This window comes from Ranitomeya variabilis, chromosome 4, assembly GCF_051348905.1.
Source record: "Ranitomeya variabilis isolate aRanVar5 chromosome 4, aRanVar5.hap1, whole genome shotgun sequence".
NCBI classification, from domain to species: domain Eukaryota; kingdom Metazoa; phylum Chordata; class Amphibia; order Anura; family Dendrobatidae; genus Ranitomeya; species Ranitomeya variabilis.
This window is the reverse complement of record NC_135235.1, coordinates 270,433,052-270,449,609: the sequence shown is the minus strand read 5'-3', so window position 1 is coordinate 270,449,609 and position 16,558 is coordinate 270,433,052. Positions and strand designations below refer to the sequence as shown.

Here is a 16,558-nt window from a genome sequence, read left to right as displayed (position 1 = left end):
CCCCCAGATGATATGGATAGGACATACCCATATGACGGGGTAGGCCTGGAGTTATTCTGGGACCCTAGAGACGCCCCTCTCCCACAATTGCCTCCGTTGTCTTCATTAGGTGATTAAGGTGAGGCAGCCAACCTAAAATTAACTGCCCTGCCGTTGGTTTGAAGTAATGCGTAGAGCCCAATACTTCCTCGGCGTTCCGGCCACCGGCTACGCGCCTCAGTAGGATGTTGCCGATCTCGGGGCACGACTCCTACTGGTTCTATCGCCTTTGTGCTGTGATCTCGTTTCTCACTTCTCCACAATATACTTCGCTTCATGTCCTATCTTAAGATGCCGCCACAATGAAGTGCAGGCGCGGCTCCGTAATGATCTGTCCTTTTCGCTAGGCCTCTGTCAGGATCCCACCCCTGACAGGGACCCCCCTGGATCTTCCCAAGCAACGCTCTTCTCTCACTAGATGTTACCTGGGCAAAACCCAGTCAGCTTCTCTCTAACTTCTTATCCAACCCCCAGTTTTACCAGAGTGTGAGGAGTGGCCTAATACATAGAACCCTTTGCTCCCCCTGGTGGCCGGAGTGTGAAGTGTAATGTGTGACTGTGATACCTGGTCAGGTGAACTCCTTTAGTGCAATTAGACGTACCATCACTCCCCTACCATCACAGTACTGCAACGACCAGGACTCTGGGGCGCTGCAGACACATCTCTACAACAACTGTTAAGAGGAGACTTTGTGCAGCAGGCCTTCATGGTAAAATAGCTGCTAGAAAACCACTGCTAAGGAAAGGCAACAAGCAGAAGAGACTTGTTTGGGCTAAAGAACACAAGGAATGGACATTAGACCAGTGGAAAGCTGTGCTTTGGTCTGATGAGTCCAAATTTGAGATCTTTGGTTCCAACCACCGTGTCTTTGTGCGACGCAGAAAAGGTGAACGGATGGACTCTACATGCCTGGTTCCCACCGTGAAGCATGAAGGAGGAGGTGTGATGGTGTGGGGGTGCTTTGCTGGTGACACTGTTGGGGATTTATTCAAAATTGAAGGCATACTGAACCAGCATGGCTACCACAGCATCTTGCAGCGGCATGCTATTCCATCCGGTTTGTGTTTAGTTGGACCATCATTTATTTTTCAACAGGACAATGACCCCAAACACACCTCCAGGTTGTGTAAGGGCTATTTGACCAAGAAGGAGAGTGATGGGTTGCTACACCAGATGACCTGGCCTCCACAGTCATCAGACCTGAACCCAATCGAGATGGTTTGGGGTGAGTGGACCGCAGAGTGAAGGCAAAAAGGCCAACAAGTACTAAGCATCTCTGGGAACTCCTTCAAGATTGTTGGAAGACCATTCCCGGTGACTACCTCTTGAAGCTCATCAAGAGAATGCCAAGAGTGTGCAAAGCAGTCATCAAAGCAAAAGGTGGCTACTTTGAAGAACCTAGAATATAAGACATATTTTCAGTTGTTTCACACTTTTTTGTTAAGTATATAATTCCACATGTGTTAATTCATAGTTTTGATGCCTTCAGTGTGAATGTACAATTTTCATAGTCATGAAAATACAGAAAAATCTTTAAACGAGAAGGTGTGTCCAAACTTTTGGTCTGTAGGTAAATTTGTGAACAAGTGTAGTGTAATATTTGTATGCAGGTGAAAAATGGGACCCTTAAAGTCAATGTAAGGCTGGTTTCACATTTGCGTTTTTTGCCGCTGCGTTTTAGCGCAAAAAACGCATGCGTTTTTTTCCTATATTTAACATTAAAAACGCATGCGTTTTTTTGTATGCATTTTGCCGCGTTTGACAACGCATGTGTCTTTTCTATGCTTGCGTTTTGTTGCAGAAATGCAACATGTAGCAATTTCTAGAGGCGTTTTTTTGCGGCAAAAAAACGTATTGCTGTCTATGTAAACGCATGCGTTTTTAAGCACATGCGTTTGGTTGTGTTTTAAACGCATGCGTTTCAATAGAAAAAAACAAGAATACACACTGATAAGCCACCCCCCACCATCAAGGTGATAAAGGGATCCAAACCCTAACCCTAACCCTACCCCTAACCCTAACCCTAGGGATCCTAACCCTAACCCTACCCCTAACCCTAACCCTAGGGATCCTAACCCTAACCCTAAGGCCGGGGACACACTTAACGTATAAAAAAACGGTCCGTTTTTCACGGCCGAGAATCGCACAAATGTTTCCAAAACAGTGATCCGTGTGCAGTGCAAGGATGCGATTTCCTCGCATCAAATGATCCGTGTGACATCCGTGTGACATCCGTATGGCATCCGTATGCCGAGATTTTCTCGCAAGCTTGCAAAACCGACATCTAATGGATTTATGTGCTCAAATTTTCGGGAAAACATATATACAGTATATATATATGTCATTGAGACACATATATATATATATTCTGTATTTATATTTCATTCAGCGCGATATCTGTGAAAAGTCGGTAATTCAATTGCCGGCTTTGCATTTCTCCTTCACAAACCCGACAGGATATGAGACATGGTTTACATACAGTAAACCATCTCATATCCCCCTTTTTTTGCATATTCCACACTACTAATGTTAGTAGTGTGTATGTGCAAAATTTGGCCGCTGTAGCTGCTAAAATAAAGGGTTAAATGGCGGAAAAAATTGGCGTGGGCTCCCGCGCAATTTTCTCCGCCAGAATGGTAAAGCCAGTGACTGAGGGCAGATATTAATAGCCAGGAGAGGGTCCATGGTTATTGGCCCCCCCGTGGCTACAAACATCTGCCCCCAGCCACCCCAGAAAAGGCACATCTGGAAGATGCGCCTATTCTGGCACTTGGCCACTCTCTTCCCACTCCCTGTAGCGGTGGGATATGGGGTAATGAAGGGTTAATGCCACCTTGCTATTGGAAGGTGACATTAAGCCAGATTAATAATGGAGAGGCGTCAATTATGACACCTATCCATTATTAATCCAATTGTATGAAAGGGTTAAAAAACACACACATATGATTTAAAAGTATTTTAATGCAATAAACACAGCGGTTGTTTTAATAATTTATTGATCTCTCAATCCATTTTCAGACCCTCGCTTGGCAAAACAATAAACACACAATATACATACCCTCTCTGATGTCCTATCACGTCCCACGAGGTAATCCATCTGAAGGGGTTAACTAATATTACAGGCACGAGCTGCGATAAACCACTCGCTCGTGCCTGTAATCCCCGGGTGCTGAAAGGAAAGCAGAGTGATCTATACTTACATTCATTCGCGGTGATGCGCCCCTGCTGGATGTTCTCATGAACTGCAGCCTGGGAGCTTTTTCCCACGCTCCAGGTCATATGAGGACATCCACCAGGGGGCGCATCACCGCGACTGAATGTAAGTATAGATCACTGCTTTCCTTTCAGCACCCGGGGATTACAGGCACGAGCGAGTGGTTTATCGCAGCTCGTGCCTGTAATATTTGTTAACCCCTCCAGATGGATTACCTCGTTGGACGTGATAGGACATCAGAGAGGGTATGTATATTGTGTGTTTATTGTTTTGCCAAGCGAGGGTCTGAAAATGGATTGAGAGATCAATAAATTATTAAAACAACCGCTGTGTTTATTGCATTAAAATACTTTTAAATCATGTGTGTGTGTGTTTTTTAACCCTTTCATACAATTGGATTAATAATGGATAGGTGTCATAATTGACGCCTCTCCATTATTAATCTGGCTTAATGTCACCTTCCAATAGCAAGGTGGCATTAACCCTTCATTACCCCATATCCCACCGCTACAGGGAGTGGGAAGAGAGTGGCCAAGTGCCAGAATAGGCGCATCTTCCAGATGTGCCTTTTCTGGGGTGGCTGGGGGCAGATGTTTGTAGCCACGGGGGGGCCAATAACCATGGACCCTCTCTAGGCTATTAATATCTGCCCTCAGTCACTGGCTTTACCATTCTGGCGGAGAAAATTGTGCGGGAGCCCACGCCAATTTTTTCCGCCATTTAACCCTTTATTTTAGCAGCTACAGCGGCCAAATTTTGCACATACACACTACTAACATTAGTAGTGTGGAATATGCAAAAAAAAGGGGGATATGAGATGGTTTACTGTATGTAAACCATGTCTCATATCCTGTCGGGTTTGTGAAGGAGAAATGCAAAGCCGGCAATTGAATTACCGGCTTTTCTATAGAACACCGCTGCGTATTTCTCGCAATGCACCCGCATGGTCCGTGTGTAATCCGATTTTTTCTCGCACCCATAGACTTGCATTGGCGAGTCTCGGCCGAGATACGCTGACAATCGCAGCCTGCTGCGAGTTCCCTCGGATCCGAAATACGGTGGAGAAAATATCGGATGATGGGAGCTGAACCATAGATTAACATTGGGCCGAGTGCTATGCGATTTTTTATCGCATAGCACTCGTCCGTATTACGGTCTAGTGTGACCCCGGCCTTACCCTAAGGATCCTAACCCCAACCCTAACCCTAGGGATCCTAACCCTAACCCTAACCCTAACCCTAACCCCAACCCTAGCTATTTCTATTTATAGTGGATTTTCTAGATGATTTTGATGATTGGCAGCTGTCACACACTTCTCAGCATGCGTTTCAAAAATGCAAACGCAGGAAAAAACGCATGTAAACGCGTCAAAACGACGTTTTTTTTTTACCGCATGAGAAAACGCATGCGTCTAAAAAACGCAGCGTTTGCATGCGTTTACATGCGTTTTTTTCACCACCTGCATTTGCGTTTTAAACGCTGCGTTTTTAAACGCAAATGTGAAACTAGCCTTACTGGTGGGCCCTTAGCACCCCAGTCCGACACTGCACGCAGTATAATGCCCCCTCAGTGCATTCCTCTTAAACACTTAAAAGTTTTTTATAAGTTGTAACCACTTAAAGGTTCTTTAGCTCAGTGGGAGTCTGCGTCCTTAGACCACCACGACTGTTCAAAAGAACTCCTGGATGAGTTTTCACAAGGCAGTGTACAGACCTATAGACTTCTAATTGAGCCAGTACACCACAGTCTAGTGTGTGCACCCATGCAGGAGCTCAGCTCTTTGGGACAATATTTTGGGAGACTGGTCTGGGTATATGAACTCAAATCCTGACCAATCCAAAGAACATTAAAGAGGCTACAAGATGTAAAAAAAACAAAAAAAACTTTTAGAAGTTTGGTTACACTTTAGCTATTTTAACATCATTTCATGTAAAGTTGATAAATACTTTTTTTTTTAATTATCTTCGGGAGCTAAGCGATTTTTTTAAATCTCTTTTATCCCACATAGTACACAGTTGTATTAATCTTTACCTTTTCCAGTATTTGCATTGGGTGTCCTTCCAGGTAAGAGTGATTAATTCTGTAGCAAAGCAATGGACCGCGCACTGGGAATGTGTGACAACATTAGTGGTCACAAGTATTCGTCAGGTGCAGGTGAGAACCAGCTCAGAGCAGCTATAAATTCAGCCAGAATTAGCGTCATGTACCAAAGAGATCACGGCACAAAATCATTAATAAGGTTCATGTGCCGTGTCCACAAAGAGTCCTAGGGAGTCAATGACTTTCAGCGTAATTCAAGGACATTCGAGTCATTTTCTTCCTTCACTTGCTGTGAGTTGTCCTCACCTTCTTTATTAATTACACCGAAAGTGACAAGAATATGATCAATTTATACTGGCACTGACCCTTCCCTACACCCACTGGTAACACATCACTCCCGTCCAATAAGGCCTGTTTCACACCTCCCTCTTTCTTTTTCCGTCACAATGCGTCCTTTTGTGAAAAAAACGGATCCAGCAAATGTTTCTGCTGGATCCTTTTTTTTTCTCATAGACTTGTATTAGCGACGGATTGTGACGGATGGGCATCTGTTTCATCCGTCGTGCACTGGATCCGTCGTAAAATTGCTGTCCGTCGGGCGGAGACAACCGACAGAGAAACGTTTTTTCTGTACGTCGGAAAATCGTTAGCGACAGATCCTGCGCTGTCCGTCTTGGCTATAATGGAAGCCTATGGACGCAGGATCCATCGCTGACTGTCAAAAGCAGGAATCCAGCGACGGATGCCGTCTTTTGAAACTGAACTTGCGAGGAAGAATTTCCCGTCAGAGAAATTCTCTCTCGCTCTCTCTCTTTTTAGGGTATGTGTCCACGTTCAGGATTGCATCAGGATTTGGTCAGGATTTCTCATCAGTATTTGTAAGCCAAAACCAGGAGTGGGTGATAAATGCAAAAGTGGTGCATATGTTTCTGTTATACTTTTCCTCTAATTGTTCCAGTCCTGGTTTTGGCTTACAAATACTGATGAAAAATCCTGACCAAATCCTGATGCAATCCTGAACGTGGACACATACCCTTACTATTGATGCTGCCTATATGCAGCAACAATAGTAAAAAGATATAATGTTAAAATAATTTAAAAAATTTAAAAAATGGCAATATTCTTACCTTCCGGTGTCCCCCGCAGCCTTCCCGATGCTCGTGATGCTGCCGGCGGCTCCCATTCCCAGCTTTGGGAAATGACCCGATGACGTGCAGTCTCGCGAGACCGCTACATCATCACAGGTCATTGTCTCGCTGGGCATTACTGGGAACGGGAGCTGCCGGAAGCATCGCGACCATTGGGAAGGCTGCGGAGACCGCAGGAAGGCTGCGAGGGACGCCGGAAGGTAAGAATATCATGATTTTTATTTTTTTTAATTATTTTTAACATGGGTTGTGTTGTGTATGTGTTTTTGCAGCGGAAAAATGCAGCGAAGACGCATACACAATGTGTGCACATAGCCTCGACGGATCCGCAAAAAAATGGACACAGTGCATCCGTTTTTCACAATCTGCACAGGATCAGACTTTTCAACATTTTGACGGAATGTGACTAATTGTAAAAAACAGAAGTGTGAAAGGGCCAAGGGCCTAAATAAATCATATCAGTGAAGGTGCTAAAATATTCAAGAATTTCTATTTAAATCTCAATACCTGGTACTAAATCACAAAAGTTTTCCATGTCAACTCTACTGGAAGATCCAGGAGGCTCCCTGGTAAGGGCAACCTCTTAGATTCCCAGATGAGCTGGCAAATCTTAATCACCGCACTGCCGTGATCTTATATTTTTTAGTAATTGGAAGAGACTGACGAGTCAACTCTGTCCCATCCACAGAAGAGCTGCAGGACAAAAATTGTTGAAAAAAGTTCATGCTAGCTATGAAAGAGTGTGTTAGAAAGAGAGTCCTAACTAAAAAGGAGTTAAAAACCCAGCTCAGTGCGTAACTGAACATCATGTCCTGAAGAAGAGCCCATGCTGACCCCTGTTCATCTCCAAAAGTGGCTGTAATGGGCAGGTGGACACCAGAACTGGTCAATATATATCCATCACTTACCTGGAAACATGATGCACTAAGGGAAAAAGAGAAACTCCTGGTATAGTCCATGAGCCGGGCCAGATATCGGTACCACCCGGAGTGACTAATTTTCTTTGGTATTTTTAGGTAGATGCATGTCTGTAGTTTATTTTTTGATATGATAGCCCTTACATATACGTAGCTTATTAACCCCTTCAGCCCTAGGCCTATTTGTACCCAAGTGCCTAAGCCAATCTGACCTGTGCCACTTCATGGGCTAATAACTTTGGAACGCTTTCACCTATCCAAGCCATTCTGAGATTGTTTTCTCGTGACATATTGTACTTCACGTCAGTGCTAAATGGGAGTCAATATATTTTACCTTTCTATATAAAAAAATGCTAAATATTCGGAAATTTTGGAAAAATCGGCAATTTTTTAACTTTGAAATTCTCTGCTTTTTACAAAAATACTGATACCCCCCATAATAGTTATTAATTTACACTCCCCACATGTTTACTTCATATTGGCATCATTTTGAAAATGAAACCTTATTGTTTTACGACGTAATAGGGCTTATAGTTTTATGCGCAATTTTTCACATTTACAGCAAAACCCACTTTTCAAAGGACCAAGTCACTTCTGAAGTCACTTTAAGGGGCTTACATAACAGAAACCACCCATAAATTACCCCATTTTGCAAACTACACCCCTCAAGCTGTTCAAAACTCATTTTTAAAAACTGTTAACCCTTTAGGTGTTCCACAGGAATTTTAGCATGAGCCAAGAACCAAATATGACGATATCGGTACCACCCGGAGTGACTAGATGTAGTATTTGTAACAAAATTTAATCCAAGTTATGTAAATACACACTGAACATGTCATGTGCATATATATATATATATATATATATATATATATATATATATATATATATATATATGTTACTCCATAATATCTTCAACATCGGACTCTGAATCTGACTGTTGTTCTACTGGCTCGTCTTCAGTACCCTTGTTCTGGCATGTCTGTAATCTGCACATGTCTGTGCACTTCAGGCCATTGCTGAGGCAAGTACACTGAGGAAGTTCACATGACCGCACACACTTGCAGGACAGTAGCTGTATAATAGCTTCTGGTGCTGGTGCCCCTTGCATCCACTTGACAACAAGCTTTCCGTCGTTATCTATCATCCAACCGCAGTCTGTTGGGTTTGCAACCCATGGCTGGCTCTGCAGACTTCTCCTCCAGATCGCAGCCTGGTAGTTTGCACGCAGTGCATGCATGAAAAGGCAGTCCTGGCAAGGAGGGAGTTGACTTGACTCTACCACTCCACGTCTGGCACAGAACAGCTGATAACGGAGCCTGTTTACCTCAGTTGTTTGGGTAGTTGGCAGGTACATGTGGCAGGTGATTTCCTGTAACTTCTCAAAAAGTTCGGTAGACACTTCCCATGAACGACCAACTTCCTGAAAGGCATCCTGGTATGTCTTGTTCATCTTCAACTGCTTGAGTGTCGTCATCTTCCCACGGCCAGCGAATGCACTGACGGTGTCACAGCCTGTAAATGCATGCATACCAATCAATGAATCACATACGCTGCCTCCCAATGTTCGGCTCAGAGTGGTGATATCCAGGAATCTTGTCCGGTTCTGTGTACCGCATTTCTGGAACAGGTGGGATGGGATTTTGTGGCACATGCCCAGACACAGGACCATGACATCAGTATCCTCCGAAGTGATGATGACCGACTTGTAACCAGATTCTGCTGCATGAAGAGCATGGAGAAGGAGGCGTGTGTCTGCTTCTTCTTGATTTGACTTAAGGTCAGCAGCCTCTTCCCACTGTTCTTTGGTGATCTTAAAGCAGAGCTGCTCACATGTGACATACAGCTCCTTCTCCTCAAGCTTCTCCCTGTGGTGTTTCGCCTTCCATTCTTCTACCAGAAACTTTATGAGACTTGCCTTGTTGGAGGAACTACTTAGAAGCTTTTTCCACTGCTGGATGTTGTGCCCATGTTGAATGTTCTTGAAATGGATCCCTGTGCCTTCATATCTGTTGACTCTTTCTGTATCTTTGATGGATGTCTCCTTGTAGACGTCAAAGACAATATCAATGCGCTTGCTCTTAGCACCCTCATGGATAGCGCGACTCATTGCTGTGCCTGCTAGCTGGCCAAATGTTGCATTGTTTCCCTTCAGTTTCTGAACCAGGCTCATCCCATCAATGATGGTTGCAGAGGGCTCGGGGATCACTTCTGCAGGACGAGCATTCCTCTCCAACTCCCTTGCGAGGGCAGCCTTGTTGGTCTTGCGGATAGACCCATCACCATTGGCAAGTGCCCATGGCAATGGACCCAGGGGATGAGTCAAGACATCACTCATTTGTAGCTTTCTGTTCTCAGCTACAAGTATCATCTGGCCAAATAGGTTTCTGTCAGCCTTCAAAATTACCTCCTTGCCAAGACCTTGTCTGCGTGTCTTCATTTGGATGTTAGAGAACGTTTTAAGTTTGTTCTTCGTCATCTTGTCATGAAACAATGTAGTTGGCTTATCGGTACCCAAACGCTCATCCTTGAATGTTTGATATGCATCCTCTCCTTTGATATGCTTCTTTTCTTCGACTTGGTTACATCTGGCAGGACTTTCTTTGTCACAGAGCATGCAACATTGGACTGAACAGCAATGCCATTGACTCTATGAGATGTACCTGCTCCACTTAGTGTCTCCTCAAGTCTGTCAATGTTATCCCAGGCCAGGGTTGTGAACACACCTGGGTAGATACTTGCTGGCATTGGGATGTCATCCTTTGAACATTCCAACTTCTGGATACAAAGGGCTGTATCGATCTCCTCAGCCATTGAATATGACACACAGTGGCCAAGACGATTCAGAGTTCGAATCAGTTCTGTATTGCCGGTCAAAGACTTAACTGCAAAGGATAGCAGTACGTGCTTTGGTGGCTTTGTCTTTCCATTGGTAACAGCAAAAACCAAGTCACTGCCGAAGGATGTGGCAAGACGTTGAGCTCTTTCACAGGTAGTTTGGCACTCACAATCTCCTGTAAGCAGGGTTTGCAGGAATTGAGTGACTAATGCAGGAACGACATTCTGATCTGTATTGGGAGGCCATGGCTGACTCACATCTTGCTTCTTGATCTCATTCCTTAGCTGCATTGCTGCTTTGGTTACGATATCTCCAGAGTTAGCAGCTCTTGCTTCTTGCAGATCTTTTTTCAGTCACAAGCCTGGGAGGTGTCAGCCTCTACAGAGGGAGATAGGAGCTCTGCAGAGAAGACCGGAGAGTCCTGTTCAGCACAGAACGTGTATGTGTCAGTGTGTGTGCGTGTGTTGGGGCACCTCAGGGTGTCTTCAAATGTGACATAGCCCCCTAGATTTCTTCCAGTAAAATTTGCACTCCAAAAGTCATTTGGCGCTCCTTCCCTTCCGAGGCCTGCCGTTCCCCAATACTGCAGTGTACGACAACATATCGGGTGTTGTTGTGTTCGGGAGAGATTGGTGAACAAATAGTGGGGTGCATTTTTTGCTGGTACACCTCTTAAAAATAAAAAAATGAGCCTAAAATGACACCTTCATGTAAAAAATGCACTTTTTCCATTTTCTCAACCAAGTGTTTCCAACTACTGTGAAACACTGGTTGGGTCAAAGTGGTCACTATACCCCCTAAAAGATTCCTTGGGGGTGTAGTTTCCAAAATAGGGTCACTTTTTGGGGTTTCCACTGTGGGGGTACCTCAGGCAGCCTTCAAATGTGACATGGCCCCCTAGATTTCTTCCAGTGAATCCGCCACCCAAAAACCACATAGCGCTCCTTCCGTGTTGAGCTGTGCTGTGTGCCCATACTTTAGTTTACGAGTACATGTGGGGTGTTTCTATAAACTGCAGAATTAGGGTAACCAAGTTTGGGTTTGCCGTTAACCCTTGCTAGGTTGCAGGTAAAATTGGATTACAATGTAATATCTGGAAAAAAAATGAAATTTTGAAATTTCGCCTTCATTCTGCTAAAATTCCTGTGGAACACCTAAAGGGTTAACAGTTTTTAAAAATGAGTTTTGAACAGCTTGAGGGGTGTAGTTTGCAAAATGGGGTAATTTATGGGTGGTTTCTGTTATGTAAGCCCCTTAAAGTGACTTCAGAAGTGACTTGGTCCTTTGAAAAGTGGGTTTTGCTGTAAATGTGAAAAATTGCGCATAAAACTATAAGCCCTATTACGTCGTAAAACAATAAGGTTTCATTTTCAAAATGATGCCAATATGAAGTAAACATGTGGGGAGTGTAAATTAATAACTATTATGGGGGGTATCAGTATTTTTGTAAAAAGCAGAGAATTTCAAAGTTAAATAATTGCCGATTTTTCCAAAATTTCCGAATATTTAGCATTTTTTTATATAGAAAGGTAAAATATATTGACTCCCATTTAGCACTGACGTGAAGTACAATATGTCACGAGAAAACAATCTCAGAATGGCTTGGATAGGTGAAAGCGTTCCAAAGTTATTAGCCCATGAAGTGGCACAGGTCAGATTGGCTTAGGCACTTGGGTACAAATAGGCCTAGGGCTGAAGGGGTTAATAAGCTACGTATATGTAAGGGCTATCATATCAAAAAATAAACTACAGACATGCATCTACCTAAAAATACCAAAGAGAATTAGTCACTCCGCTTGGTACCGATATCGTCAAATTTGGTTCTTGGCTCATGGACTAGTAATGTTCTGCTGGAAAGCCTTGGGTACGCGTACTCTTCTCCCTTAATGTTAGCATTATTCCCTGACGGCAGTGACTTCTTCCTCAGCAGGATTAAGCTTGAGAAAAGTGTAATACATTATAATACATGAAGTGAAAAGATCTAACAGACATTCAGGAACAAAAAAATAGCAATATGCTGAGATTGGATAGATCGTCATTTCTTACAAGGCTTCCCAGAAGCAACAGGGGACATGACTGTGAGTGGGGCAGACCTACAACTCTTGCAGTTCATAAGTCTCCTACACTGGAAAGGAATCGTAGCATGGTGGTGCAGTGGTTAGCCTTGCAGCGCTGGAGTCCTGGGTTCAAATCCCACTAAGGACAACATCTGCAAAGAGTTTGTATGTTCTCTCCGTGTTTGCGTGGGTTTCCTCCCACATTCCAAAGCCATACTGATAGGGAATTTAGATTGTGAGCTCCAACGTGGACAGCTATAATAATGTGTAAAGTGCTGTGGAATATGTTAGCGCTATATAAAAGAAAGAATTCATATTAAAGACTACATTTATGTCATGGAAGCCAATGGATAAGTCAGAGGCACATCTGGGTTATATTTAAGGCATAAGCCCTGCCAGAGTGAAGACCAGACACAAAACCATAATGCACCATTTGACTCTTACATGCTCTTTGTGTACCTGCATATTCAACCTTGATGTGTCCTGTGCTCAAGATCAGCTAAGTAGAATGAGCTCACCAATGGATTGTCAGTTAAGCCATTCTGCAGCCAGCAAAAAACCATCCAACACCAGACAATAAAAGGCAAACGGTGCAATATTTTGAATTAAAGCCAATTGCAACATAAATTTTAATAAAAAATACAAGCTTTTAAAAAGTTCCCAAAGGTGGACAACCCCTTTAAGGTGGAGTAAGGATTTATTCCATATTCCAAAGTCATTTGTCTTTAAACCATATGACTTGATAAGAGGTCGGTTCTGTATAACAGGCTTACAATACCTACTTTTGCAATCTAACCCTGTTTTACTCTTCTTCACAACTTTATCCCTTACCTGTCTGGTTTTGTCTCCTTGGTTTTCATGATGCTGCTTGGTTCCTGATGTTCTCACACAAACCTCTGAGGCCATCACAGAACAGCTGTAGTTATACTGAGAAGAAATTACACACATTTACTAATTATGTGATTTCTGCAGGTGATTGGTCTCTTAGGATTTTATGTAAGGGTATCAGACTACAAGGGGCTGAATACAAATGCACCTCACAATTTCCAGATTTATATGTTTAAACTATTTAGAAAACCCTGTATCATTTCCTTTACACTTCACAAATACTTGCTACTTTGTGTTTATATATCACATAAAATACATTTAAGTTTGTGGGTATAATGTGAAAAAATGTGGAAAAGTTCATTGGGTATGAATAATTTTTCAAGGCTCTGTATGTTATAAATAGAATGGGCCAAGGAGAAAGCTTATCACTCATCCACACATGAAGACAAAAGGTAGATTGTATGAGAACAGTGAATATCTCATAGGATCTACTGTAGGTGGGAAGGAATCTGGAAAGTGGTCATCAATGTCATAGAGGAAGGACACATCTAGAAGACTTAAGGTACCGTCACACTAAGCGACGCTGCAGCGATAGCGACAACGATGCCGATCGCTGCAGCGTCGCTGTTTGATCGCTGGAGAGCTGTCACACAGACCGCTCTCCAGCGACCAACGATGCCGAGGTCCCCGGGTAACCAGGGTAAACATCGGGTTACTAAGCGCAGGGCCGCGCTTAGTAACCCGATGTTTACCCTGGTTACCAGCGTAAAATGTAAAAAAAACAAACAGTACATACTCACATTCGCGTCCCCCGGCGTCCGCTTCCTGCACTGACTGAGCGCCGGCCCTAACAGCAGAGCGGTGACGTCACCGCTGTGCTGTACTTTCACTTTCACTTTACGGCGCTCAGTCAGTGTGGGAAGCGGACGCCGGGGGACGCGAATGTAAGTATGTAGTGTTTGTTTTTTTACATTTTACACTGGTAACCAGGGTAAACATCGGGTTACTAAGCGCGGCCCTGCGCTTAATAACCCGATGTTTACCCTGGTTACCAGTGTAAAACATCGCTGGTATCGTTGCTTTTGGTGTCAAACACAACGATACACGCCGGTCTGACGACCAAATAAAGTTCTGAACTTTGTTCAACGACCAGCGATATCACAGCAGGATCCTGATCGCTGCTGCGTGTCAAACTAAACGATATCGCTAGCCAGGACGCTGCAACGTCACGGATCGTTAGCGATATCGTTTAGTGTGAAGGTACCTTTAGGATGGAATAACAGCCTTCAGGATTAGACAGTAGGTCATGGTTATAATCCCTTGTAAGGGCCCCTACACAAAAGATAGCTGAATGCTCTTATTCGGGTTGAAAACATGCAGCGATCAACTAAAGAAAGTGTCCACATAAGCCCTTCTTCAAGGGTTCTTCACATTAGTCTTCAGGAGTCCACCTGGGTGGCTGTTCATGCTCAGGAGCTGCTCTATAATGGGGCAGGGTAGCGAGGTGGCCAGAATCAGGAGCTAGTGCACATGCACAATTTTGAGATCCCGGCCGAACTCAGTGGAAACTTCTAGCTAGGAACTCCACACATCCAGCCACGGCTACGATACAGCATTGGTGGTCGGTCTCCTTCGCAATAGAAGGCACAGTAGAAGAACGGAGATAGATAGATAGATAGAAAAAGCAAATAAATTGCAAACCTTCTTATTTTCCCACTGTCTATCTGACTACACTAATCATTTTAGCATGGGAATAACCCCTTTTTTGTCTTCTTCGGTTGTATCATAGCATAACGTAGAGTTCTCCAATCCACCCCTTTTGGCTTAGATTTCTTCCCGTGATTACCCTAAATATCCCTTAGTAGCTCCTTAAGACGTTCCATGCTTCGCTGCCTTTCACATTGCTAAGACTTTGGGCCCTTGGGGTTTACATTTTGACGGTGATGGGAGGGAATTTAAGGAGGTGGAGGGTTATAAGTAGATTTGATAAAAGGCTTGGTAAGGAACATTACCCTTGACAGACGCATGAAGGACAGAAGGATGTCTTCAAGTCCTCCAAACTTTGTAAGTAATATTTTCCCATTACAAAATACTGGTGTCATTATATCGTGCCTTACATCACCGGATACCGTCCATCTTCAGCACACATCGTCATCTTGCATCGTTTTATTCCCAGTGATCTCCAGTTCGGAGAATGATCAACCAGGCTTGTTCCCACTCCTATCTACACGGCGCTAACTTATGCCATAAGGTGACTTTCTTACCATTAATGGACATGGAGAGGAGATTGGTGCGCACTGACTATAACTATTGTGAGGCTTGGAAACGAGCAGTTATTTATTAAGTACGACGTGTTCTTTGGCATTGGGAACCAGTCCTGGAGGTCAGATACATGTGATTGTGTTTTCCTGTCTGTTTTTTGTTGGGTGAAGTTTTATATTGTAAGAAAATCAATACTCGGAAACCTTGAATATAATGGACTCCTTTAAGGGCAATTAATTTCTACGTAAATGCATTTAATTTTGGCTTAAAAAAATTTTTCTGGATATATAAAGTGGAAAAAATTTAAAACTGCTTTTAAAGACAAGGGACTTTGAAATTTACCTCTTATTAAAATTTTTCTCTGTTCTTAAAAACTATCAGAGGTCCCCCTCGCTTACAAGCTCTTTCCTATAGAGTTTGTAAGTGGTGCTCCTATACTGCAGAGAAATAGCCTGGCCACAGCACTAGTCCAAACTGTCAATCAATCAGAAGGACACCTCCCCCCAGTAAGGAGGAAGCCATGCAACTGGGGAGCGGTGCGCTCCAGCTAAAAACAATCGTACAACCCTTTTAAAAACATTTTTACAATAGGGTTTCATTAAGCATTTTGGACTGTTTACAGCCTCTATGTATAATCGTACATAGCAGAATCCATAATGAGCTGACAATGAGTCCTCTGCAAGCTCATTCTGACATCAGAGTCTGTAACTCTTACCTCTCTTCTACTTAACCATCTTCTAAGCTCAGGTCATAAATCAGCTTAGAAGTATTCAATAGAAGAGAGATAAGAGGAACAGACCCCAAAAGTAGAACAATTTTGCGAAGAAGTCAATTTGTGTAAATATTTCTTAAAGAGAAATTCCAGCTATATATAAATGAAGCGAGGGCACTAAGTAGTGGGTAACTGGATGACTTTCATACTCTATTAAATGTTCCAAGAGCTCTGCCTTAGGTCAGTGAATATGGCCATTCTTGCTCACATCCAGGGGCCGATAACTTGTACAGATTTGCTCTTTTTTAAACCTGTTTTTGCAAAATAAAAGCTGCAGATCCGATGCCAGACCCACCATGATATAATGACCGGATGAAGGGAACTTAATGCTGTGGCTATGAATTCATTAGCACAAACTTAAAGGGAACACATCAGGCAATTCCTAATACTTGTGGTATGAGGCCAGGAACATTATTCTTTAAAACACTCCAGCATTTCGGA

The 16,558-nt window shown here is 43.3% G+C and overlaps 1 long non-coding RNA gene across 2 annotated transcripts in view; it reads right to left on the bottom strand.

Annotated features, from left to right (window-relative positions):
• Positions 1 to 12,034: 12,034 nt before the first annotated feature.
• The window catches only part of LOC143764395 (uncharacterized), a 64,358-nt gene continuing 59,834 nt past the window's right edge, over positions 12,035 to 16,558 (bottom strand). For both annotated transcript variants that reach the window (XR_013213180.1, XR_013213179.1), the window contains exons 2-3: positions 13,087 to 13,182; positions 12,035 to 12,135 (exon numbers count right to left, since the gene is read on the bottom strand). This is a non-coding gene — a long non-coding RNA (uncharacterized LOC143764395). The remainder of the gene's footprint in view (positions 12,136 to 13,086; positions 13,183 to 16,558) is intronic.